The sequence below is a fragment of the Nanorana parkeri genome, unplaced genomic scaffold, assembly GCF_000935625.1.
Source record: "Nanorana parkeri isolate BGI_ZX_2015 unplaced genomic scaffold, ASM93562v1 scaffold22, whole genome shotgun sequence".
NCBI classification, from domain to species: Eukaryota; Metazoa; Chordata; class Amphibia; order Anura; family Dicroglossidae; genus Nanorana; species Nanorana parkeri.
Window position 1 is genome coordinate 2,293,775 of NW_017306290.1, and position 27,628 is coordinate 2,321,402.

The 27,628-nt window shown below is 41.4% G+C and overlaps 1 protein-coding gene across 1 annotated transcript in view; it reads right to left on the reverse strand.

Moving 5' to 3' along the window:
* Positions 1-27,628, reverse strand: part of SLC35F1 (solute carrier family 35 member F1) — a 290,914-nt gene that overhangs the window by 114,988 nt on the left and 148,298 nt on the right. The gene's annotated exons all lie outside the window — the stretch shown is intronic.

The window sequence follows — 27,628 nt, forward strand, 5'->3', positions numbered from 1 at the left end:
AGCAAGCATTGGGTAGATTCTATAGCCAATAGCAAGTTGGCTATTAAATAGGCCACTGTCTGCTGCAAAGCGAACCTGATGGGGAACTAGTCCCTCAGCATCCTCATCAGGCTCTGTCCCAGCTGTCATCGTCACTAGATGTTGAGGATGCTGTCAGCTGGATTTTGACTATGGGAATCTGCCCACTGTCTTCTGTCATTAAAAAGGCAGGTGGCCCTAATGGAAAAGGTTGGTGCTGGTGCATTATTTCCCTTTCCTCCTTTGACTTCCTCAATACAGTTGGTTTTTAACAAAGAGGATCCTAGCACAGGCAGGAGTGCTTAGTTTGTAAACAAGTGATTAGGTCTGGGGTTACAGGGCGGTTAAAGGTGCTTATGGTAAGGTAACCCTCTCTGTGTTGAAAGGTAACTCGCTCCATAAGCATACATTATGCATCCATGTGTTGAACAAAATGTGCTATTTTCTGTTATTGTCTACCTTTAAACAGTAAATGCTATAAAGAGTACATGACCAACTGCAAAGATACTGTATATTAGGTCGCATCTATACATAGATATGCATGTGGGACACAAAGAACTGAAGTTAGCTTTACAATAAATTATAAATGAGAGGCAGGTTTTCTAGTTTTAGTAAAGTGAGGACAGAGCACTTTTGCAGTAAATAATCTGTCAAGTTGTGACATTGCTGCTGCAGCATCAAACAGGCTCAGTGCTGGGAGGTTTTCTTTATATGCTGCTTGCTCGTGTATATTTCAGAAAGGAAGCAGTGAGAGGTATCCTTACTGCAGCATGCAGAAAAGCTCTGCTTGGGGAAGTAAAATTTATAACCACATTTCCAGAAATAGTGAAGAATGCTCTTCACCTTGCTTATTGCTGCCTGCCAAAAAGAGTAATTCCTGAAGTTTTGATTTACAGCTTCCATACTTTTAGAGGAGTAACCACTGACAGCAAAAGTAAATTATCTTGAGAGCAAAGCTATAGGCTGGGTTTATGTACACAGCCTAAAAATGAAAGATGCATCTCATTTACTACTTGTACAGCTCATCAACGTGTTTGATTTGCCCTTAGGTTTCTAGTAGACAGACAGTTTGCCAAAATGACATAGGACAAGGGTGGACAAATTAATACTGAATTCAAGAACCAGTCTGCACAATATAGGAGCCAGCAGGATTTTTTTTAGGAGCCAGCTCTCCATTGACAACTAGAGAATACCCCAACAGTTAGGCACCAGCTGTAATTTTTAAGGTACATTGGCTACCTGGCTCCTGGGATTTGTGCAGCCCTGATATAGGGATTCCAGTGTCAGAAGATACTGATTGCCAATACCTATATGATGACAGGTGTGACACTCATTAAACTCTGTGGGCAATAAATGTTTTCATATTTATTTATTTATTACAGGTATTTATATAGCGCCGATACACACATAATACAGAGTAACACTGCACTTTGGTGAATACATACTGTACTTGCAGCTCCACTCAGTTGTGAACTATAAATGTGTATTCCTAGCATGCCTCTTAAGGGCTCATTCATACAGGTCCGTTCGGCATGCAGAGACCCGGTCCCAGGAAGGACAGGTGCTGTGTGTAATTGCGTGCAAAACAGATGTACGGATGTGCAGGTTCAGCTCTGCGTGCAACCACGTGCAGCCGCATCCTAACATAGGGAGGTACAGGCTGCTGCATGCAATTACACACAGCACCTGTCCTTCCAGGAACAGGGTCCCTGCATGGGCATGGACACTATAGAGATGTGCACACCCCCTATGTGAACGAGCTCTTAATGACAGCCTTAGGTTATCATATAGGGTTAATGGGTGTGGATGTACATGTCAAGGTGTCAAGCTGCCTTTCTGATAATGTAGTTTTCTGACAGTGTACCTAAGCCATATTTCACATGGACAGGGCATATCAATTCAATTGGAACTTTGTGATGTCACTATTAAAAAGCAAAAATACGAAATTTGAATCCTTATCAATTAGCAGAAATCTGTTTAATACGCGCTTTGGATAGTATGATTCACCAGACATAAGAACCCTTGGAGAGCTTTTTTGGCTAAAATACAAATGAATACCTTATGATTTTGTGTTTCTTTTCGTAGCAAATAGAAAGATCTGTTTCAAATGTATAATAGCCCACCTGGTATAAAAAAAATGGTTTAGGTAACACCAATTACAAGCATTGTGCATCCACAGCTAAACTCCCTGTTTTTTGTACATCAGAATGTCATTGTTAGCTAGGGGTGGTCTAGGCTACAGCTAGGTAAACCATAAAAAGCATCAGTCTTGCTCTGTATTTTGCTGTATGGTGTCCTACAAATAATTAATTTAATATGGCCATGACTCATGGGTTCTTCTAGGACCTTTTTTTTTTTATTGTCCAAAACAAAGTAAAACATTCAACTGGGGCCTCTGCTTCCCAAAAGAAAGCTTAAGCTAGAAATGTTCAATAAATGCTATTAAATTCTTAATCAAATATACAAATGTTTTAGGGGTTTCATGTATATTCTACCTACTAGCATATGCTACATTTAAGCCCTCATAGCTGCTGTCACAGCTGGTCACGTGTGCAGAACCAAAGCAACTTCAGATCTAATAAAGGCTAATAGGGCACCGTCCTTGGCAGATAGGATGATAGAAGGGGTTGGTTCTGCTTTATTGTGAACAGTGCTAAAGGTAAGGGACTTCATGGTAGCTACAATTTTCCTGTTTTACTCTTCAAATCTAATTATGTGCTTCTCTTGCTAATAGTCCCAGGTTGCACACAGACATCCCTGACATTCAGCAGTCAAATGCAGGAATCTCTACTGGCCACTGACCACTGAGGCATAGTGCTAAGAAAGGAATGGAGGATTGATTTTGACAAGGAGAGAAGTCGAAGCCCAGATGTACAGACTGGGCCCCAGTTCCAAGGGGATTAGTTGGTAACAAAAATTGGATTGAAGACTAATACTGGTAGTAAGAAGCACTGCTGTTTTTACCTTTGGCACTTTTTAAGCAAGATCTGGCCAAGTTTATGGGACTGGGAAAACATTTTGAGCATCTCTACATTAAGATAAAATAGCATTCTCTGACCAGCATTTTATATAGGATAATGTATCTACACAATAGTATATGGAGTTTAAGAATACACAGATACCTTTAGGTACCACCAATTAGGCAGTACTATTCAAGGAATGTATGAATCTTGACATTTTGTTTTCATCATTTATTGAAGGGCATATGTCATTTCTTATTAAAAAAAAAGAAATCGAACGTGGGCTTACAAATATGGACAAGGACTGTAGGACACTAAAACTGGTGGATAAATACTCATGTGAAATTGAAATTGTAGACATAGCAAGATACCTTAGACCAGGGGTAGGCAAACTCTGGCCCTCCAGCTGTGGTGCAACCATAAATCCCATTAGACACTGCAAGACAATGGCAGCCACTGGCATGATACCCAGAGGCAGATGCATCATGGGATTTGTAGTTTGACCACAACTGGAGGGCCAGAGTTTGCTAACCCCTACCCTAGACTCTCTGAAAAGCTTTAATAACTTTTGAGAAAAGATCTGGACAGTTTCACTTAAAACCCAACTCCAGCAAAATCTTTAGAGCTCCCTTTTATCGTTCAGAATTTAATAATTTCACGGGTGCCCGCATGTTTGCTATTTATTTACACAATGCAACCCCATCTTTTTTGGGTATTATATTGTTTGTGTGCACTAAAATTCTATGGTATGTTTTCTTGAAAATATAGATTTGATAAACAGTTAAACAGTGTTAATAGCATGTGACGTAAATAAATTGCATCTGCTACTATTTTATTATAGAGGGCTTCTGCTTAAATTTAAAAAAAAATCTATCTATCTATCTATCTATCTATCTATCTATCTATCTATCTCTCTATCTCTCTCTCTCTCTCTCTTTCTCTCTCTCTCTCTCTCTCTCTCTCTCTCTCTCTCTCTCTCTCTCTATCTATCTATATATCTTATACACACACATTTTGGGTGTTTTAAATAATTTTCTAGCAACAAAATGCAGATTTTAATGTGTGTGAAAAATTCAAAAATTGCTCAGTATGCAAAGTAGTTAAAGAAATGCCTTTTAGCTTTCATATGGCACACACTTTTCCAGAAGCTTTGATAAACACTATACCTGCATTGTTCATAGGCATTAAGTGGATAATAAATCCTTTTTTATCTGTAAGTGGCAGTAACACTGAACTCCACGCAAACAGCCAAATATACAGATAAAATACATATAAGGGAGTTGTTTTATCCGCCAAAGGATTTGGACTTTTGTCAGGTCAGTTCTGAAATTTACAAAGTCCCCCTCCCAAACACCTAATAGGTGGATGATACCACTTACACTAAAAGAATACAATGGTGTCCTCTCTATGCTTCATGCATCAAGTACGTGGCTTTGCTGAGACCTTGTTGAGGCTTCTATTGAGTTCTTTATAAAATGATTTCAGCCAGTTATACAATTCCTGTCGTGAATGGAGTTCATTTGGTTCCTTTACTGAGTTAGCCTTCATCCATCCCTAAAGAGGAATTGAGGGGTCCTACAGTGAATTGGCCTGATTTACTAAGCTTCAAGGCTTGCTACGAGGGAGTGCTGATGAGTTCACGCTCAGTTCCACTGGCAATGTGATGTCTGTTCGCATGCCTACCTTTCTGAGCATAGTGGTCTGAAATGATGCATGTGGGTGTAAAAGTGAAGATTAGCTCAGCTGACAGATTGTCCAGCACAAGCCTGTTTAAAAATATAATCAGGAATATACTAAAATCTGTTCTGGAAAACAATGTAAACATTTTACAAAATTATGTTTCTGCTGCCAAGGGAAAATTCGACTTCAGTGGATGACCCAGAGCAAATTGAGAATGGAATGGCAAATAAATGTTCTAATGAACACAGAAACATATTACTGAGTTACATTCTGCGATTGCACTTTTACATAAAACAGGCTGCAATGTTGCATGTAATTATCCATTAAGATAACCGTTATCTTTCAATATGCAATTATCAGGATTTCCAATAATATTTGCATGGCTGTAACTTTGTCAGTTCTGTAGCTTCAAATAACCGAAAATGTTGGTGGACACCTGACTATTACACCTACCTATATATGGACATCCCATGTTTTCACAAAATGTTACTATTAATTCTACAGCATACTTTAAACAACCCCACAAACCTGGAGACTGCTACAGACTCCAAAATCTAACTGTATTTATAATAGGGATACAATATAAATATGCGTGTGTGTGTATATATACATATATATATATACACACACACACGCACACACACAAGGTGTGACAATTTTTTCCCGGAATGGACTGTGGGGAAAAAAACAGCCGCAGGGTGCTAAGTCAGGGGAAAAAAGGTGGTTGGTCAAGTTTCGGAATGGTTTTCTGGGCCAGGAACTTGCAAACACATAGGGGTCTATTCACAAAGCTGCCGAAGGATCTAGCCGTAGCTTCTGTTGATCCTTCGACTAGCTTCGGCCCCAGGACCCCTTCCGTTCATCACTATAGCCTGTACAGCTCTCGAAGTTGGCTGAGTGGCTCAGTCGAGCCGAAGACATATGCCTCGGCTTGACTGACAGCCTGCTACTAACAGCTGGGCGGAGCCAGCCGTCATCTCACCGGTGGCTCCGGCCACTTGCAGAGACAGATTAGCGTCCCGGGTTACCAGGAAACCAGGGATGCTGATATGTAATTACTCTCCCGGACGCTCCGGGAGTCTCCCGCTATTAGATAGCGGCACCCGACCGCCCGGGAGAGAAACACTTTCTCCCGGAAAGGTTTACTCTGCTCGATCGAGCAGAGTAACCCTTTCCCTGCTCCTGTTTTTTTTTCTTCTGACATCGGAGCCGCTGGCGCCGTCAGTCAGAAAAAAATAAACAGCATAGGAATGCATAGCTACTAGCTATCGCACCCGCCCACTGCTGCTGTCAATCAGCAGAGGGGACCCGAAGTTCTCCATCAGAGTCCCCTTCTAGTGATTGACAGCAGCAGAGGGCGGGTGCAATAGTCAGCTTGCTATTGGATATTGCAAATTGAAATAGCCAGTAGGAATCTAGCTATGCATTCCTATGGTGATTTTTTTTTTATTCTGACAGCAGCAGTTGTCAGAATACTAAGAAAAAACTTGCAGATAGCAAAGAAGCTATTGCTTCCTCTGCTGTCTGCCATCATTTCAACCGTATTCTATTTTTTTTCCTACTTTTTTTTAATCTGTTTTTCTATTCTGCTTGGACAGCTTGGACCACAGAGGTAATCAGCCGTACAAGCCTGAAGTGAATAGCCGAACAGCGTTCAGCTCACTTCACTTCGGGTTGGTTATTCACTCGGCTGTCTACGGCAGTTTTGTGAATAGACCCCATAATCTCTCATGTGCAAGAGCATTGTCGTGGTGGAGAATCCACTTGGCGGGCCAGAGTTCTGGTCTTAGTGGACATCATCCTGCCCCCCCATTAAAACTCCTATGCCATTCAAAAACACTTGATTCCTTCATGGAATATTCACCCAGTGGCGTCACAAGGGGGGTGCGGACTGACAGTCATTTTGGTGTCACCCCCTCTAAAAAGTCGGGCACTCGGTCATGGACCGAGAGCCCGACAGAGACAGGAGAGAGGAAGGGACCCGGCGATATACCTCATCCCGCCAGGTGAACGGCCCCTCCTCTCTCTGCCAGCGCTCATCAGCAAGATGGCCGACGGCAGGCGTCAATCAGATGGCCGCGCATGCGCGATGACGACATGGCGGGGTGTCACCCGTTCTAGAGACCGGGTGACACCTGGCCTCGGGATGCCCCTGTATTCACCATAAGCCTTCGTGCAAAATGTTATGTTAATCCCCTGCTCCAGATTCCTGTCATTCATTTTCCACCAACAGCGCTGTAAGAACTGAGTGAACTGGTCTGCGACCCAGGTGAGTGCAAGTTAGAACACGCTCCGTTGTGTGACTCACCACCTTAGTGCTATGCTGTGGGCATTCTGGGAATGAAACTTGCATACCTTGTGTGTGTATGTGTGTATATATGTATGTGTATATATATATATGTATATATATATAGTGATGTTTGGGGATATTAGCACATATGGTGAGCGCTTTAAAGATGCAGTCCACTCACAATACCTTCTGTTTAAGGGCCTGGTAGCCCACTATTATGCAAATGAAAGTTCATATATCCACCTTGGATAACCTTGCAGGGGTTGTTCAGCATAACATCCATACAATACTTGCAACATAACACAAGTTTGCTCTACTGGCTTCCACTTTAAGCATTACCACTTCTGACCCACTGGTCCTCTTTGAAGTGTTGTCCCACACTTGTAATGGCAGCCCCTCAGACTCACGGCTTTCCGAGCCTCACCAGTTCTCCCCAGCCTCCCTGGGTGTTTTTGTGTGTCTCCAGCACACACACCACCTGACTCCACTTAACTTCTGGTGGAGTCCTCCTGACTCCTGAACACCATCCATTCCTATTCCCCAGCAGGAGCTCACCTGGCTCCTCACTGAATTCTAGGGGACTCCTTCTGACTCCTGAACACGGTCTGAACCAATTTCCCAGATGGAGCTAATTCCCGAAGCCAGCATTCTTTCCCTAAGGGCTGTGCACGCCTCTGCAATCATTGGATGCTGGTCACTGTTAAACCCAAGTGTTGCCAGTGGCTGTCAGTCTTGCAATGACTCATGGGACTTGTAGTCTCAAAACAGTTGGAGTGCTGAGGTTGACTACCCCTGATATAGAATAACATGACTCCACAACACATGTATGCAATAACTTTCCTCAGTGGCTAACAGTGTAATGTGCAGTAGCCACAAGTTGTGACTTCATACTAAAAATATCTAGACTTGGTATGACTTTTGCCAACACAGCTGATTTTTGTGCTCCATATACATTTGCAGTCACTCCATAAAACAAAGCCGACAATTAAGAGCAAGCGCCTCCATTTGAGGCCGTTGGGTGCTCATGACAGACACCCAGGTGAGCGACAAGACACACTTCCAGCCCTCAGCAAAGCTTGCATAAGAAATGAAAAGTTAATTATGCAGCTTGGGACTCCAAGATATGTTGCATATGCCGTGCAAGGAAAATCTCGGCAGTGACTATCAATCATACCAATGTATTCTACATTTTACATAAATCCATTCAAAATCACCACTGTCAATCTTTTGTGCTTCACAAATAATTCAGAAGAACAGACTCACACCTGAGTTATTGTCGGCATCAGAGGATCCATTTTACTACATTTTTATATGAAAACAATAATGTGGCTACCCAAACCTCAAAATAGTTGTTAGAGTGTATGTAAATCTGAGAAGAAAAAACAAATACACAGCAGCTTACTGATCCTTAGAAGTGGTGGCTGCATTATTTTTATTTTTTTTAAGTTTTCCCCTCATTTTCACCTGGCAATTCTATCTGTCCTATGATGACAACACTCACTCATTGTACTGTATCTAGAAAGGAGCGGCACAGTCACCCTAGGACAAAAAGTTTGTTAGACTACAGAACATTCTCCATACCATCAGTGACGAAGCTAGACATTCCGTCACCCGGGACAAAGACTCAAAGTTGCTCCCCTTCCGGGAGAAGTTCCCCATCCACACACCCCGGTGGCACCCCCCCTGATCCACCGCAGAGGTGGGGCTTCAAATCACCTAATTCTTCAGTTCTGCTTTGTTAATTGAAGAACCGCTTCTGGGCTCGCTACCTGCGAGTGTGGAGGATCTCAGCAGGGCAGATGAAGGATTGCAGCAGGGGCAGATGGAGGATCTCAGGAGGGGCAGATGGAGGATCGCAGCAGAGACAGATGAAGGATCGCAGTAGAACTGATGGAAGATCGTAGCGGGACTGATGGAGGATCACAGCAGGACTGGTGGAAGATCGCAGTAGGACTGGCGGAAGATCGCAGCAGGGGCAGGTGAGAGATTGCAGCAGAGGCAGATGGAGAATCTCAGCAGGGGCAGATGGAAGATCGCAGAAGGGGCAGATGGAGGACCTCAGGGGACAGATGGAAGATCACAGCAGGCCAGATGGAAGCTTGCAGTATGACATGTTTTAGCAGGTTTCATCTGCGGGCCGGCGCTGTACACAGGCACCAATGTTGTTCTCCCAAAAGGCTGCTGTGAGGTCCCCAGGTAGTGTGGGACCTCACAGCAGCCGAATCTACCTGAAAATTTAAAGTGACATGCCTCCTCCAATAATGGCGGGCTTACAGCAAACTGTTCTCTCTGCTGTCTAGCTCACTCATCGCCTCCTCCCATGCTTGCTTCCAGGACTTCTTCAGTGCCTCTCCCATCCTCGGAAACTCCCTACCACAATTAATCCAGCTATCTCCTAATCTTTCTGCCTTTAGGCAATCCCTAAAACACATCTCTTCAGGGAGGCCTATTCCACCTCCTCTTAAACTGTACATCTATTCCTTCAATCAGCTCATCCCTCACCGTTATTACCTTCTTTATCACTTGCCCCTCCTTGTAGATTTTAAGCTCTCACAAGCATGGTCCTTCAAATCCTTTTGTATTGTATTGTATTGTAATTGTACTGTCTCCCGACTATGCAAACTGTTGACACTATGTAAATCCTGAATAATAATGTCATTTTTCCAGCAGCCTTTTCATTCTTTGTTGCAGCCACTATGTCATGCAGCCTTATAGCAAAGTTTAGTTTGTATGGATGAGACTCAAAAAGAGGTTGTTTGTCAAAACCATGGTACACACTGGCCTACACTGCGCTGCTTCAGATTCAGGGTAATTTAGATTATCAGGATTCTGGGAACATCAAGATTTTACTAACATAATAGCCAGGTGCACAGGATGACTGACAGAGAGAAATACAGCCTTTCTGTAAGTAGCCTGAGACCCCTAAATCAGTTTAAATACAAGATATGCAACATTCCAACTCTCCCGGATGTTCCTGGAGTCTCCCACTATAAGATAGAGGCTCCCTGAAGCCCGGGAGAGATACATTTTATCCCGGAAAGGTTTACTCTACTCTATCTAGCAGAGATAACTGGTGGTTCTACTCTCCCAGCTAGTCTACGTCACTTCCCAGCGACCACTGTCAAAAAAAAAAACCCCAGCAGATAGCAGGGGAAGCTTCAGCTCCTCTGCTATCTGTTGATTCCCCTTCCATCTGCCACCACCCCCTCCATCCGCCGGGCAATGGTGGAGAGGGTACCTCCCCGAAATTAGTTTTTCGAGGTTCGGAAGTCTGCATGTGATCATGTTTGAGTGAAGGGTACTGAACTCTAGGCAAGCAGCTATATACGCAGATGGAATACAATATATGGGAGCTGTTTTACCTGCCAAAGGACTTGTATTTCTGACCATTCGTTCCTAAAATGTGCACAATCTTGCCAGGCAACTAGCCTCTACTGCAGTTAAGCAACACGGCTAGATCTTGTTCCCAGCCTGTGATTGGACAGTGTTGGAGAAACAGCAGACTGAAGAGCTGCTCTCTCCTCCTGTCAGTATGTCCCTTGTTCTATATTTGTTACTGCGATTACAGATGAACCGATCATCATCTGGTATTCCAGCCAGACTAGGCAAACAAACCTTTATCAGACTTCTGAATATCTGTCTGATCTGCGGGACAAAATAATGTACTCATTTTAATTATACTTTATTTTAGTTGACAAATAACTAAGTAAGGTCTCCTTTTGAATCTGTTACTAATTCACTGCAACACCCTGAAGAAGGGCTCCAGGAAATGTAAAAATGAACTGTTCACTTTGATCTAGGGGAGAATATAAAGAAAATATAGTCACCTGATCCACGGTCTTGCGGCAGTGAGCACTCACCTCTCTCCCCCTGGTGGTAGAATGTCCCTTGGCATCCTCATGTGTAATACAGCTGATTTGGATGTGATTATATCACGGGTTCTTAGACCGAGGAAGCCCGGGGAAGAAGAGGCTACAGGGACCAGACTAGAAGCCAAGTGGGACTAATGATCGGGTGAGTGTATTTTCTTTACTTTAGCCCCTAGACCAAAATGAGCAGTTAACCATTTGAGTGCAGGGGTAGCCCCACTGCAAGGGTTCATTTTTACATTTCCTGGCATTCTTCTTTAATAACCCCTTTAATGTGAGAGTGGGCTTCCCATTTTCACGCTTTAACCTCCTGCCAGAGAGTAAACCAGTGAGATTCGCTATCCTTAAGTATGACAGTACAAGGGGTTCTAGGAGGTTCCTACCCTGACTTTTTTAAGTACATAAAGCACAAAATAGAAAGAATACTTCTGCTCAATTCCTGCTCCGCCAGTCTAAAGGTAAATAACTAATTGGTTTACCTTCTTTTTGACTGAAGGGCAGGAAGGAAAGGCTGGAAGCTTATGTATATAAAATTTAAGTGCATGTCATTCCCTGCCACTGCCATCTTCTCTGTCACTTCTTTTGGGTCCCCGTCACATCTCTTTGGCCACTAACTGGTCACAGATGATGTAACTCCTGCACATGAATGTATCCACCCAGCTCCCTTATTTGCATTTGACAGATGGGCCTGGGAGTGTCCAGTGCCCTGTGAATGCTCCGTACAGTGTGGCCAGAACGCACTGGATCTCATTGCAGCCGACTCACTGGGGCTGGAGGGGGGCGTGGTGGTACATTGAAGTGAATGGCACCGCAGCCACGCCCTCTGGCTGCAATGCGATCGGCCGCACAGGAACACAAGGCACATCAATACCTGAGGTCCGGTCAAAAAAAATGCTGCAAGCGCTATTTTTTCTGACCGGACTGGACCGCAGGCATTGATGTGGCTATGGTGCCATTCACTTCAATGGACTGCCTCGACCCCTCCTGTCCCACAACAAACTGAGCCGGCCGCAATGTGATCCAGTGCGTTCCGGCCGCAATCGGGCCGGAACGCACTGTGTCTGGTGTGAACGGGCCCTGAGAGAAAGAGGAAGAATTTTTTTTTCTATTGGCAGTAAAGACTTAAGGCTCAATTCACAAAGCTTTAACAGGATAAGTATCTTTTAGTCATGTGAAATTTTCAAATCGTATTGCTCTTAGCAGAAAAAAACTCACTTTTTATAAGAAAAATAAGTATCCTTATCCTGGTGTGCTACCTTTGTGGACTGACCCTTGCACATGTTCCTGCTGGTAAAAAAAACCCTACCGTATATCAATTTTTTTAATTTCAGGAGTTCAATTCTCCTTTAAGTTCTTAGAAAATGTAATTCATTTAGTTTGTCGGTTCTACAACATGCCCTGAATAGTAGGAATTGATTACATTTCATGTATTATTTGAATAGCTTTAGGAGTTCATTGTGACACATGACTACATAAAGCAACATTTCAAAATGCAGCAGCTCGTTTTTTTCCCCCCAGATGCTAAAATAAATGCTTCTCGGCTTTGAAGTTCCTTTTCAGAGGCGGTGGCAAAGAGAGAGAGAGAGAGAGAGTAAATGGCTTTATTATGCTTTCCTTGGGACAGTTCATATCAGCTACCATTTGTGCAACTTTCCATTGACCTTTAGAAACCGCATAAAATATCCCATGTCTGTGATTTCTTACGATTCTGTCATTTTTACAATTCACTTTTTTCTCTCTAAAACCCAGAATGCCATTTGCTTATCTCTGTGAAACAGAGCAGAACGTTTTTAGAATCAAACTGCCATCAGAGACCCTAAAAAAAAAAAAAAAAAAAGATTTTATTGTCTGCTACCTATTGCCAGCACAGACGAATTTCCATCTTTTCCTCTGTCGGTTCTGGGCGACAGAAACAGAGCTAGATTTGTTGTATAAATATTAGTCTAATGGATTTAAAAACCCCTCTGGTGGATTGAAATTGCAATAAGCCATTAAATATTTGATGCTGTCCAGAATTATAGAAATGTTCTACTTTCTGTACTTAGCGTTCAGCCTAGACGTACAGCTCAAAGATTCTTTTTCAAGAGTGGCATCATCAAGACCATATGTGTAGTAGGGCAAAGAGTGTCGGCGTGTGAAATTTCTGAAAAACTTTCGGGGGAATTCATTAGCCAATTTTGGAGTGAGCTCTCAACTCATAGCTGGATTTTCTCACTGTCTCTGATTGACGTTTTGCCAGTTTGTATGTAATCAGAGATTGGAGGACAGTGGGTGACATGAGCTGTACTGAGCCGATTACTAAGTAACTTCTGCCAGAGAGTTGATACTGTGAAATTTAGGATTATAGTTTAAAGCGGTAGACTGGATAATGTTTGCCAAAAACGTCAGGGCTTGTGTTGCAGCCCTGTTGCTGTATTCAGTCTTAGTACAAGTGTTTTTCTTGCTTTGGAAAGTCATCCAAAATTTCAGCTTTGGAATCAAATAGCTTTATCAGACTGGGCGATAAACAGATTGTTCTGATTAATCTACTAAAGGGGATCTATGGTTAAAAATGAAATATAAATATGTATCTCTATACTGAATTTCCATATTTCCTAATAACCACATCAATGTAGAAGTGTGTAACCTACTGTTTAAAGATGCCCATAGGATGTACTTTCTCAATGCTATGGCACAATTTTACTGTGAACAGAGCCCACCTTCTGAACTACAGCTCAACATCTGGACAATGTAACATTATGATTGCTTGCTGAAAGCAATGCATGATGGGTTATATAGTCTTTAGAAATTTAAGATTGTATTACATGAAGCAGCAGATAAAGAGATGCAAAACACACTGGAAATCCAGGAAGGTAATGAAAATGATGGGCAGACAGAATCCAGCACTTACTACATAAAAGAGATTTTTGCAAGTAAGATTTGATTGCATTATGAAAAACAACTCTAGTATGTATTCCTATTACAATGCTGATGTGATAACAGGATAGTATATGCTGGGAATTTATAACTCCTTTAGGCCCCTTTTGCATGAGCGTGTCAGGAGAGGATCCATCAGCAGATCCTCTCCTGATCACAGCAATACTGATTGGATATCACCGCTGTGACATCCATGTCCGTACAGTTTTTTCCAAACTGAAACTGCCGGACCCCATGTGTGTCTATTGAAACGGGTCAATGAACGGTCTGTTATACTGGACCTAGCCAGAACCAGGGCTAACCGGGTGTAAACGGGCAGCTCGTCTGTTTATACATGGCTGCCCACAGACTTGCATAGAACGTCCCATCTTGTCCGGCTGAAAAACTGACTGGCCGACTCAATTAGACCGCTCATGTGAAAGGGGACTAAATAACAATATTTTTGATACAGTGGGCTAAAAGGGGCAGGAGTTCTGTAATAAAGTGGACCATGAACCTCCTATGGGGTTTAAAAAAAAAAAAGACTGCTTCTAGCTTCCATCCCTACATTCCTATTGACCTATCACTATGATGGACTGCCTCACTGGAAATTAGGAATAGGCAGGAGGTGGAAAGAAACTGACAAATTGCAGCACTATGACAGCCATGTCAACTTACCTTAAGGTCTAATGCACATGGCCGTATTTATTTACTGATATCTATGCAGGATCTTGCTGCATCTAATGATCAGTAAAGTGCTTCAGTAAACACACGTTTAGACCCATAAATGTAGAGAACTACCAAATTCTTCTTTCATACATGTATATGGGTATGGGTTTACATACTGTATGTTTTTATGCATACACTTGTAAATCACTGACCTCGGATGCTGATTTTTCCTTTTTGATTTTTACAGATCGCAATGCATTGCAAACTTACTGATCTTTACACACTGTGTGCATGGGTCTGTAGAAAACAATAGACCTGCATTCAGGCCCATAAAAAAACAAAGCACTGTACTGAAAAAAAATGCAATGCTTTTACAGCGGTGTCCTAAAATAAAGGTAGTCACCCTGTATTTTACCCCATCTCACCCTGTCACCTGTATGATGTACAAATCTCCCTTGATTCCTCTCAGGCACCTGTAGCTCGAGGCCTGAAGCTTAAAAAGGTAAATGAGCTTTTTTAGGCAGAATTGGGCATTTTTGGCCCCATTGACTGACTTCAATGGAAGTGCTTGAAAATGAGCTTTACCTAACCTTTCATTTGCTAAAACAAAAAAAGTTCAAGCCAGAATATGCCTGAAAAAAAACATGCAAAAAAAAAAAAAAAATGTAAACGCTATAAAATCGCCTGTTAATGCTAACTCTCAGGTGTAAATGCTGTAAGGTTTTGCTCAATTTGGAAAGATTTTCTTAATTTTCTGTGTCATCAAAAGGATGGGAAGGGAAATCCCCCCCCCCCCCCCAATGGGACATATATGGCAAATGAAAGCTTGAAAGGAGTTTTAAAGTGCATTTACACTTTTTTTGCCAAATTGGGACAACATCTACTTTTTAGTTATTATATGTGCTCATTTGCATAGCATAACTTAAAAAAAAACTGAAAAAGTGTTGCTTACCTTTACATACTTTCTTTTCCTGAAAACTCCAGGACTGGAAAATCCTACTAGCCCTTGCTTGCTATGCAATGTTTATGAGGGAGCAGGGGAGTTGTGTTTTGCATAATTAACTCTGTCTCAACTATGCTGGCAGATTCCATTATCAGTTGTTTACTAGATGGACAGGACTGTTTGTCCTAACAAAGATCTAAAGATCTCAAGACCTTATCTCTGCATTGCCATCTTTTCAAAGGAGCAGAAGCTGCCCACAGAATTCTATGTATAATCCTTCTCCATAGAAACAGCTTAAAAGGTAAGAAATATATATATATAATGTTATTATGTGTGAATGGGAACACATAACAAATATATAGCGTGCATTTCTTAAATTTTTAGCAAATGTGGAAATACGCTACTTTACCCAATATTTAAAGAAAATTGGTTTTGGCCTTTGAGTTACCAATTTACAGTCATTTGCACTCAGAAGCATAATTTTTTTGTAGTATAAAACATGTTTAAATAATATAATTCTATATTTATTTCCGTAATAAATCCAGATAGGGCTTTAGAAAATAATTGTGCCGTTACATTTGGTGCTATTCCATTACTTTCTTGTGACATTCAACTATGAAAAGAAATGTGATAAAAATAAAATCAGTGTGGTAGCTTATTCTGAGAATATGTGTTTTGCACTTATAGCCTAGATCTTTTATATTCAACGCTGTGTATTTTTAGAAAATAAAAACTGCAAGCTTTCAGCTAATAAGAAGATAGAAAGCCATCCTCCGGCTACAGGTCTTTTTGAACTAGCAAGGGCAAAGCTTTGTGTGTTCAAAAGGAATAGAGAAATGTATTGGTAATGATGTGTGAGGCAGCTGGGATGGAGCTATTCCCGCATTCCAACTATCCCTTTGTCCTCATTTTAAAACAAGTGTGCTATGCACAACTGCAGTTTTCCCACTATTGGCCTGCACCTAATAAACTGTAGGGCAAGAAGCCAAGCGAAGTAACCTACAGTAAGTTTTTTAAATCCATAATTTATTGTACTACGTTAAAAGCTGTACTGTGAGTGGTTGCTATGGCTTATTGCACATCACTGACCTTGTAAATGACCTCCTCCATCAATTGGGTTTATCTGTGAAAGAATTTATCACTTAATTTATATAGGCATGTTTTTTGTTGACACTAGTTAAAGTGATCCTTTTCTTTACCCATGGGTCACTTAAGCCCCCCCCCCAGCTATATAAACGCTGCTTTCTTGTAGGCTGGCCATACACTGTTACATTTTTCTTCGTTCAACCTGCGTGCTAAATGAAAAACATGTAACTGACTTCTCCATCCACACTAAACAGCATGGGTGAATTAATCTCATACTGTGTCCTTTGTATTCGAGTGTGCCGCTGTCAGAATACCCGAACACCTGAAAAATTTCCATACGGCTCCTTTGATTTTCTGATCGAAGGATGCCAGATGGAAGGGTGCTGACAGGGCCACCCACTGAACCAGTTTTGTCTGGTTCACCAAGAACTGCTGGAAAATTCATAGAGTGTTTGGCCAGCTTTATTCCTTCGTCATCTGTTCAGTTGGTGAGAGCAAAAAAACATTTCCCTGCCACTACCGGTTTAGGGTTAGCACAGAAGTAGGCATCTTCACCACTCCAACCACTTAGCAAGCCTCTGGGAGTCATTCCTGGGGCTGTCAAGAGTCTTGCAATGCCTCATTGGATTTACAGTTTCACCACAGCTGGAGTGCCAAAGTTACCTACCCTTGGATTAGCATGTGACTCATTTCTCCTCCTCCATGTGACATTTTTATTGTGCCAACACTGTGACAAGGCAGTGGGGAAGGAGTCAATGGCCCAATATAAGCACCGGCAAGCTTACATAGGGCTTTCTTTCCCTGATTCTGACAGTCAGAGTGGTGCAGGAGTGAGGAAGGGTGAGTATATGCTCCTAAGGAGCGGAGGAGTTAATTTGCTCCTCAGAATTATATACTTACCTTCCTTTCATTATCAGCCACCAGGAGTGAAAGGCATGCCCTGTGTAAGTTATAAGTCACTGAAATCATAGCTTACGCAGGACTATTGTCTCCCTGTGTGATAGCACTGGTTAGATCTGTTCTGTAATATGGTGTAAGTCACATGCTCCTTCATATCCAGAAGTACTGGGTAGTTCCTTTGGCGACTGGTACTGAACACAGCAACACGGAAGTGAAAGAAAGCTGAGTATATGGAAGAGGCATGGGGAGATCAAAGCAACCCTGCTGCTTTGCTTCGATTTAGCAAAGCACAGGTTTGATTTATGCTTGTCTACCAATTGTCTGTATTGACAGTACAGGTATGATAAATAACTTTGATGTTTCAGTCACTATATAGTTAAAAACTACATGGAACCACATGGCATTTTACAATCAAATACGTTTTCATTTTATATTTTTTGTAAAATGTAATAAAATGTATAAAAATAATTTACTAAAATGAAAGTACATCAAATAAGATGGTTTTGGTGCCAAACACATATACTCATTGAAATGAGCAGACTATTTATTATGAGGAGAATTTTGAAGTAAGGTAATCTTAACGTGAAATTACACAATGGCTTGTGTAACATACATACAGTATATGAATTCTTTATATGTGGTAAATAATAAAACCAAAATTTTTCCTTGAACAGACCCAATTCTGGGCTGAAAAGCTTATGGGGACACAGGGCTGACAATGCTGGAAGGTACAGCATTGTCATGTACAACAAAGGTAGATGGTACTGGCAGGATCAACAAGTATTTTTTTACTGGTACTACAAAGTGGTTATGAAAAACCGTTATCAACTATATATAGTGTAACGGAGTGATCCATTTTTAAAATCTTATATTAAGAGTTATGGGGATAGTGAAATACACTCATATGCATAAGTAGAGCTGACGTGTGACACTGCAGCTCCATTGACACTGTCGGGAGAGCATTAAAAAAAAGCAGAGAGTAAAGGACAATAGACAGAATAAAAGAGTAGGGGAAAGAATCGGAGATCATGAAACCAATCGTATGGCTTCAAGTAAACCAGTCATGAGAGAAATATGGAGGCTGCCATTGCTTGGATTCCAGACTACGCGTTATTGTTTAAATAAAGTGTAATGTGCGCAGGGGTCCAGGACTTCTGAAAGCCAGCTGAATAGAATTAGAAGGTGAACAAGTCCACATACTGTAAATTTTTCCAACCTTGTATTTAGCTGTATAAACGGATGATGTATAAATTATCAATTTCCTTGGCATATGGGCTTCTAAAGTTTAAATCTGATGTAAAAAAAAAAAAAAAATGTTGCCACTTCTAATGTGTATTACCCATATTATTATGTCAGATGTAGTGGCTTATGTATTGCTTATGTATATGCTAACAAATAATGTATTACTTGTTGGTACAATTTTGTGCTACCAAAGCAACCAATAATTTTGGTTGCTTTGGTAGCACCAGCTTCCAACTTTCTTTGGTAACCAGCTTCCAACTTTCATTTCTGCAGTGCACATTTGATAATGGAATAAGGATTCTAAAATGTTCTTGTGATTGCACTTTTTATACACAAGCCACATAGAAACAAATTATGTTTGATAGAGAGATTAATTTAATTGCACTTATCAAACATTCTTACCAACTCGAAGGTCAAAGCAAAGACATCCAACCTGCACTTCAGGGACCAATGATTCAAAAACAAAAAAAATAGTTTTTTTTATACCTTTTGTTGCCTTTGGGCAAAGTTTGATGAGAAAAATCCAATAGTATGTACTGCAGCCATGGGTAACACTAAGCTTTAGTTCCTTCTTATGTTTTTTCTTCTTCTAGATTGCAGCAAATATTGTTGCCTCTTGTCATTAAAAAAAAACCTTTGACCCCTTATGTGCTGCAAATGTACGTTTTTAACAGCCGTATATTATTTATCGGTTTGAATTGGACAGGTGTCCATGGGACAGCCACACATTTTTTCAGTACTGACAGTTTAATACATAAGGACCTATTTCAATAGCCTAAACATGAGCCAGCTCTAGGTACAAGTTCTATTTCTGATTGCCGTAAGGTCTAAAACGTACTATACACACATTTTCTTCCAAAAATGTCCTTGTTTTACCGGGAAATCAGATACCAGCAAGTCATCTTGCCATATGAATCAAAATAAACCAGCACCAGTGCAGGAAAGGAAATCTGGCCCTGATTACTAATGTAAGAACATTTTAAAGCCTCCAAATTATATGTGCCATACCTCCCAACTGTCCCTCATTTGGAACAAAACACCTCTTTCCCTCTTCCTTTTCAGTTGTCCCTCATTTTAGTCTGATGTACAGATATATATGAAAAGATTCTATTTAACCAACAAAAGTGTTATTCTGCAGTACAATCTTCATCTCATCTCTTAATGATCTTGTTTGTTGTTTTGATAAGCCAGTATAAAGTAATAGCAAAAAAAAACTATTTTGGGTTCAATCAATTATTTTTGGCATGTAAATTTTAATGGTCGTCATAACAGGGGGTGGGGCTATTGCCTAAATACATTGTGCTGGAAGGCGTCCCTCTTCTTCATCTTAGAAAGTTGGGAGGTATGTATTTGGTGCACCTGAGGACCCCCACCCCCCAATTCTTCCTCAGTTCACTGCCTGCATATGTCACCTCTTCTGCTCTAATGTCTTCTCTAATTCTGGAATATAAACCTGCCCCTACCATGAAAAGAAACCTGTACTATGAGAAAATTTAGGCTGCCATTGTAGCCTCCTTGGTTGTGTCTGGCGTCAGTACTTTCTGAGTCAATAACCCGAATAAAATGTAGTAAGTGAAATTTGAACTCCCAATCTACATACTAGTTTTCGAGCTAGGAACGTATTGAAGTCAGTGGGTCAGGCAGCAAGGCAACATGCATTTTCAAAAGGAAAGGTCAGCACTGACAGCCTACTCATTGCTCTAAATCAAGCTTCCCTATTAAAGTGACATTAAACCCCCAATTAAACATTATGTGCTTAAGAAAAATGTAAACAATGAGAAAAACAAGCTGAATAGTTTTTTTAGGGTTTTGCAAATACTTAAAGTGACATTAAACCCTCAGATTTTTTAACATAAAACAATACTCTAATGTGTGCCTTACTGTAATCCATGGTTGTTTCCCTTCTCTTTGCTCCTCTTCCTTTTAAATCTGTATCTCTTCTCATGCTGGGGGAGAACTTCTGTTTTGCAGCAGACTGCCCTGTCTCTGAAAGGGATACATGGTGTCTGTGTGTAGGTTTGCAACCTGAGCCAGCACTAAAGGAAGAGGCACTCAGCTGTCTTACAATAAGCCTTACAATAAGCAGCACTGTGCCAGCTCCTCCAGTTGACCTTTAGGCTGGCTACCTGATATACCTGAAGAAGTGCACATGGCAGATGGGGAACACTGCTGGTTGTTCCAGTACAGAGGCTTAATGTTGAAAGTCTGCAACAGGGAGTGCTGTTACTGGCAGGATCTCCAGATAAGGACCTATTCGATTGATAAAAAATGTGATTCATAAAAATGATTTGCTTAAAAAATCTCTATCCAGTAGAGATGCTACACATACTGAAGAATGGATCTGGGGTTTTAATACACTTAAAGCGGCACAATGCTAAAGCTTCATCAGCCAGTAGAGGCTCAGATAATGGATGTCAGAACTGGAACAAATAAAGGTAAGGCACTGGATGCAAATAATCAGAATATTAGTCAGAACATGATAAGGCACATAGGCTTAGGTGAGGCTGCTTTAAACAAAAAAAAAAGGATGTCCCTCAAACAGGGGGATCAAGAATTGAAGATTTACATACAGTATATATACAGTATATAAAGTCCAATGAGGGTGCCAAACAAAACAGTCCGAGAGTCTTTGGCACTTTCATTAGATGGGAGAATGGAGCTGATAGACCTTAGCTCAGGTAGGGGGCTTAGCTCAGAGGTGCAGCTGAAGCTTTGATGTCCCTCAAACAGGGGGACCCAGAATTGAAGATTTACATATATAAAGTCCAATGAGGGTGCCAAACAAGACAGTCCAAGAATCTTTGGCACTTTCATTAGATGGCAGAATGGAAAGGATAGGCCTTTGCTCAGGTAGGGGACTTAGCTCAGAGGAGGAGCTAAATCTAAGGACTATGTATCCCTTAACCTCAGAACAGTCGCCCAAAAAAAGTTTGAAGGATTTGAAATGTAATTGCAGACACCTTTAACCACTGGCTCATCGGCAACATTTATAGCCTGTACACTTAATGTATGTGACAGTTTCGATTTCTGTTGAACAGATTTTTATGTGTCACATATTTGGCTTATTTAACAGTATTGGTGTGATTCATTCCAATGCAAACAATCACAGATCAGCTTCCAGTGGCTAAACGTTACTAATAAAAACCGGATACTGTTGTCGTGGCTTGGGGGTACACTATTGCTCTTTGTCGGATTATAATAAACATAACCAATGGTGTCTATGAGATAGAGCAACAGTTTATTTTTCAGCATGAGATACTGTGATAAAGATGGGAGATTTGTTTGTGAGGCTCTTTCCGTGTTAATCTTGCAAAAGCAAAATGAGATTTATACATGAAAAATGTCAACTAAATTGTGTCATTTTGCATTGTGCACAGAGCGCTAGAAGGTAAGCTTTTGCTGGGATCAACATAAGTTTAGTGACTGTCCCATCTTAATCAAACTATAACACATACTTGGTGTCCTATGTATATTTTGCTATGGAAGCCCGAACCAAGCTGCATACCCAGAGCTGTAATATTTTTAAAGCTGCTCTATTTATAGCTCTGCCATCCTGTTTTGAGTTGCACACGATACAGCCAGTTGGGCTTTACAAGTGTAATACTCATTTACATTTTTATTGCAGTGAGAAAAGCCTCCTGGAAGCAGTGTGGCTCTCAGGCTGGAAGTTAGTGGACTGCAAGTTTCTCTACAGAGAGCAGAAACATGGAGTGGATGTATTACTTATAACTATGCTGTACACATTTATACAAACTGAGAAAAGGCAAACAGGAACACAAGTTAACTTCCTCATACTAATTTTTTTCCCTGGAGAATAAAAATGAAACTTGACTGCTTGGTTTGGACACATTCTCCATTTTGTTCAGATAATTATTTTCATGTTCCCAATATACCCCTCCTTTTAGATTGTAAGCCCTCACGGGCAGGGCTTACTTACCATCTTGTCTTAAATTGTATTGTGACTGTAATGTCTTCCTTATATTGTAAAGCGCTGTGCAAACTATTGGCGCTATATAAATCCTGTATAATAATAATAATATTCATTTACTTTAATTTGTAGTTTAAAGTAGTATTAAACTCTCAATCTTTTTTTTGCAATAATGAATCCAGATCAAACAAATATACATTCCCCAGCAAAGTATTTTTTTTATATTTCTGTCCAAATACTTACAGTCATCATGTTTCCAAACAACTCCAACTCTCTCAGCTTGGCTTCCCTAAACATCCTACCCAGTACACGGTCACAAAGCACATAGCAGTCTGCAGCAAATGTCCATCTACTAGCTTGGACCTGAATATCACTTTAATCTGATTATACATTTCCATCCCTACTTCTACCTTTTCCTCTCTCATCAACATGCTCATAAAATGTTTAAACAAACAAACCCTTTTTATTTTCATGACATACCTTATTTTAGATGCAATGAGTTCATCACTGGGTCTCTCTGCAATTTAAGCAGATCAATGCTGGTGAGAGGGGCTATCTGGGTGCACATAGCTTCCTGGAAACATCATAGCAACGTGCCTCAGTACTCCTCTCAGGGGCCCTCAGGTCTGATGCAAGCAGTGGGCTGGCTCTTGTAAAAAGTTATACAAATACCAAACGCCTTGATGGTTGGATGTTAGTCTAGAGGAGTGCGCATTCCTAGGCAGTTTACATTTGCATGTAGACCACCCTAAGCAACACCCACATGTGATGCTGAGCCTCCATGATTGAAAGAACTGAAATCCAATGAATGAAAGGGGGCAACCCTTGCAGAGTAAGGCTGGGGATGAAATACCAAGATGATGCTGGATGTCCTCCAGGTAGCAAATGAGCCTGCTCTGACTTGCTGCAGCTTCTGATGCACATTGTGAGATGTATTTACTTTGACTGAAACGTTATAAGGCCCTGTCTGAAAATACAAGGGAGGGAGGATGCATCACTCCTCTAAAGCTGGTCATACACTCTAGAACTTTTCTTGTATAGCCCTGTGGGCTGAATGAGAGGATCACTCAATTCCCCCATCCATGCTATAAAGCATGGATGGAGTAATCTACCCTGCTAGCTATTGTATTTGTCAGAATACCTGTCAGAACAGTGACTGCAACTGATTGGCTTGCAGCACTCAGGGTCCCCGGTTCAAATCTCGGACAGGACACTATCTACAAGGAGGATGGAAGGTTAAATGGCTCCTGTCTTAATTGTCCTTGTATGTATGTGAGATAGGGACCTTAAATTGTAAGCTCCTTGAGGGTAGGGACTGATGTGAACGTGGAACTATGTGATGCGTTGCGTAAATGGTTGGTGCTATATAAATAGCTCTAAAAAAATATCAAGTTCTGTCAAGCCAGCAGGGCCACCCACAGATCAATTTTGGCAGGATCAACAGGAAACGGTTGAAATGTGATCTGTGTATGACCAGCATTCCTTCTTCCGTTGTGTGTGTAGATGTCAACTTGAGCTATTTAATTCTGTAAACAACAGCCTTTAACTTCCATAGGTTTTCCGGTATCCTAGAACAAAAACAAAGTGTTCCGTAACATAAGTTTAGTAACATAGCAAAGTTTACCATTCTGCATTCTATGCACATTTCCTCCTGGGGAAGAGCAAAATGCTATGGAGCCGGCAGCCAATAAATAAACACCACTGCTCCACCATAGTGTAAAGTTTATTATGCCCCATAAAAATGGTCACTTCGCCACCACCCCTTCTCTTCACACTGCTGCTGTTTTATTCATCTGGCGCAGCTGTGTCTGGCCCTGCCCAAACCCTCATTTATTCACAGATCCTTTGACAGAATCTGTAAATGGAGACTCTACAAGTCCCATCAGCCACAACGACTGTTCTCAGTGGAATACGAGTGTGTGGCGTCTCTGTACTTTTAGTCCATTGACACTAATCCCATCCCTTTACTTTGTAGAATCCAGGGATGTACAGATACAGATAGCATGTAGGAGCTGTAGATTATAATGTCAAAGGCTACACTATATCCAGAGCTCAACGCTACCAGTATTAAGCCAGAGATAGCTGGAGCTCATATTTCATTCATCTCATCAATCATTTATCTACACTGTTCAACTGTGCCGTGTTTTTTTTTGTAAGGATTACTTTAGGGAACTATGAATTTAAATCTTTGTGCGGAACTGATAGCACTTAAAGATTGTCTGTGTTGGTACCTTCAATGTAAGTAGTAAAATCAATGAAGCCAGACATTGCCTTAAAGGCACAGTCCACTTTTTGTAAGAAATGTTTTTTATAAAATAAATAATGGGCGGGGTGGGGCGGGGGATTTATCAAAACTGGAGCAAACGGAATCTGGGGCAGTTGTCCAAAGTAATCAATCTGCTTCTCTCTTAAGTTTGATCAGTTAAAGAGGAACTTTACCCATATCTTTGAAATGACAACAAAGACATCTTAGACATGTTTAGGAATAACAATCTACAAACACATACTTCTAGATAATTGCCGGCTTTTTATTCTTTGCATATCTTATTTTTCTTTTCCTCCCCAGTCTTCTGACAGTGGCCATTTTTTACTAAGGGCAGGCTACTAGATCTCCCTTTACTTCCTGGAACTCTGGCACATGTGACTAGGACATGTGACCATGCACATCATCTCAGGGGAGGAAAATGCCTTTCCCTGGGATCTGCAATGCTGATGTAACCTTACCAAGATGCAATGCGTGGGCACATTACATTACTAATGCCCAAGAGGACAAGGAAGTGGAAAAACAATAACTGTAAATAAAAGAAAAATATGTTTGTTTAACTAATGAATGTAAGATTATTTCATATCAGCATGCAGAGCTGCATGCTGATGTGCTTTTTAGTGAAAGGGGGTAAAGGTCCGCTTTAAACTTTGAAAATGAAAAGTAGATGCTGATTGGTTGCCATGGGCAACTACTCCAGGTTTTGTCTGCTCCAGTTTTGATAAATTCCCCTTAAAGAAATGTTTTTGTTATTTTTTGCATTGGAGCATGCAAAGCATATGAACCAGGGTCAGTGGATCAGGGGTGTAGTGATGTGGCTTCTGCAGGCTTATCCTCCCAGTGTCTGTTCTTACCATGGTACAGACCTTCAGTTACAGGGACGGGAGGAAGTATGAATAGATTATAAGTGTGGCAATGTCATTGCGCTTGTATTCTATTGAGAACTACAGTTTGCTCTGCCTTGGTGGCATACACAGATACACAGGATACACAGATCCTTTGACAGAATCCTGCATGGGGAAAGAACCAGGATTCTGGCGGGAGGAGGGGGGGTTGTAGTTTGGGGCTCGGAATGTGACCATGTTTCATGTAACACCTGAATATGGGTGTAATATGAAACATGGTCAAAAAGATACATATTCCTTTGTACTTGTACTCTTTTGCACTTCATTCATTAAAGTTCCTCAGTGATGGAATTGGGTTTCAATTTTTTGTGGTCATGAATGCAGCCTTAAAAGTATAAGTGATTGCTATGGAGGTCCTAGAGCTTAGGTATCCATGCACACAGGGGACTAAGTAACATGTTTTAAAGGTCCCTCTGCGTGACTTAATAGTAATTTATCGAAGCAGCAATTGCATTTGGAAGACAATTTAGCTTAATTGGTTGTGCTCATTGCTTCTGAAGCTGTACCAGATTTCTAGAAAGTAATTATTGTGCTGCAGTGAGTTAATGATTTAGGATGGCACAGGTCTTGAAGACAGACCTAGACAGACAGACAGACCTTAAGGTGGCCATACACTGTACAACCATCGCAAGACCTTAGTCTTGCGATGGTTGTAAAGTGATTAAAAAAATGTACGATCTGCCCATCTTCGACAGGCAGATCATACTCTCGATCATCGCAAGCCCGCCCCCCTGAGGGGCGGGCTTCCGATGACCACAATGCTGAATGGGCAGTGAACGGGCAGTGTGCTCGTGTGCCCGAGCACCGTTGAAACCAGCCGAAAATCGTACGATTTTCGGCTGGTTTTCTAGCGTGCTCCTTAGACAAAAGACATGCGACCGTACAGTAGAAACGGTCGCACGTCTTCGTTCACACTGCTCGATTCTCGTACAATCGCGGGATTTCCCGCTATTCTCGTACGAGTTTCGAGCAGTGTATGGGCACCTTTTCTCTTACGAGAATCGAGCAGTGTATGGGCACCTTAAACCTTAAAGGTGCCCATACACTGCTCGATTCTCGTAAGAGAAAAGGTGCCCATACACTGCTCGAAACTCGTACGAGAATAGCGGGAAATCCCGCGATTGTACGAGAATCGAGCAGTGTGAACGAAGACGTGCGACCGTTTCTACTGTACGGTCGCATGTCTTTTGTCTAAGGAGCACGCTAGAAAACCAGCCGAAAATCGTACGATTTTCGGACAGGGCTCTGCGGGGTCTCACCAGCCTGGTTAAACCCCACAGAGCCCTGGTAAGACCCCACAGGCCTGAGTGGGGCCTCATGTTTAGGTTTTGCCTAAGGCCTCGCAAACTCTAGAGCCGCCTCTGCCGTTCAGCATTGCGGTCATCGGAAGCCCGGCCCCCAATGGGGGGCGGGCTTGCGATGATCGAGAGTACGATCTGCCTGTCCAAGATGGGCAGATCGTACGTTTTTTAATCACTTTACAACCATCGCAAGACTAAGGTCTTGCGATGGTTGTACAGTGTATGCCCACCTTTAGAAGGACCACAACTGGTACAGTCATCTATGGTTGTACCATGGTTTTGATCTTCAAGCCCATATATTCAGCTATTCAACCCCCAAAAAACATTATATTCAAATCAGTCATTTTGGTAGGTATAAGCTGTAATCAAGGTAGACTATTTATAATCCTTTAGAAAGACCAGGCAGGTTGCTAAGCAGGAAGGTAAAAAATATCACATAAATTAGTTCTGAGCATGCAATTATAGCTATGGAGGATGGTCTGTTATTTTAAATCATATGTATAGAAGGATAAAATAATATATCCTTGTTACAGGGATTTTCTATTTCAATTTTCCCAATTGAATGTAAAAGCCTTCCATTTGCGTCCCATCTATCACTCGCTGGTACTCTTGGCAACTGATTGGTGGGGGTACCAGCTATGACATTCCCCAAGGGTCGTATTCAGAGCACGGGTGGAGG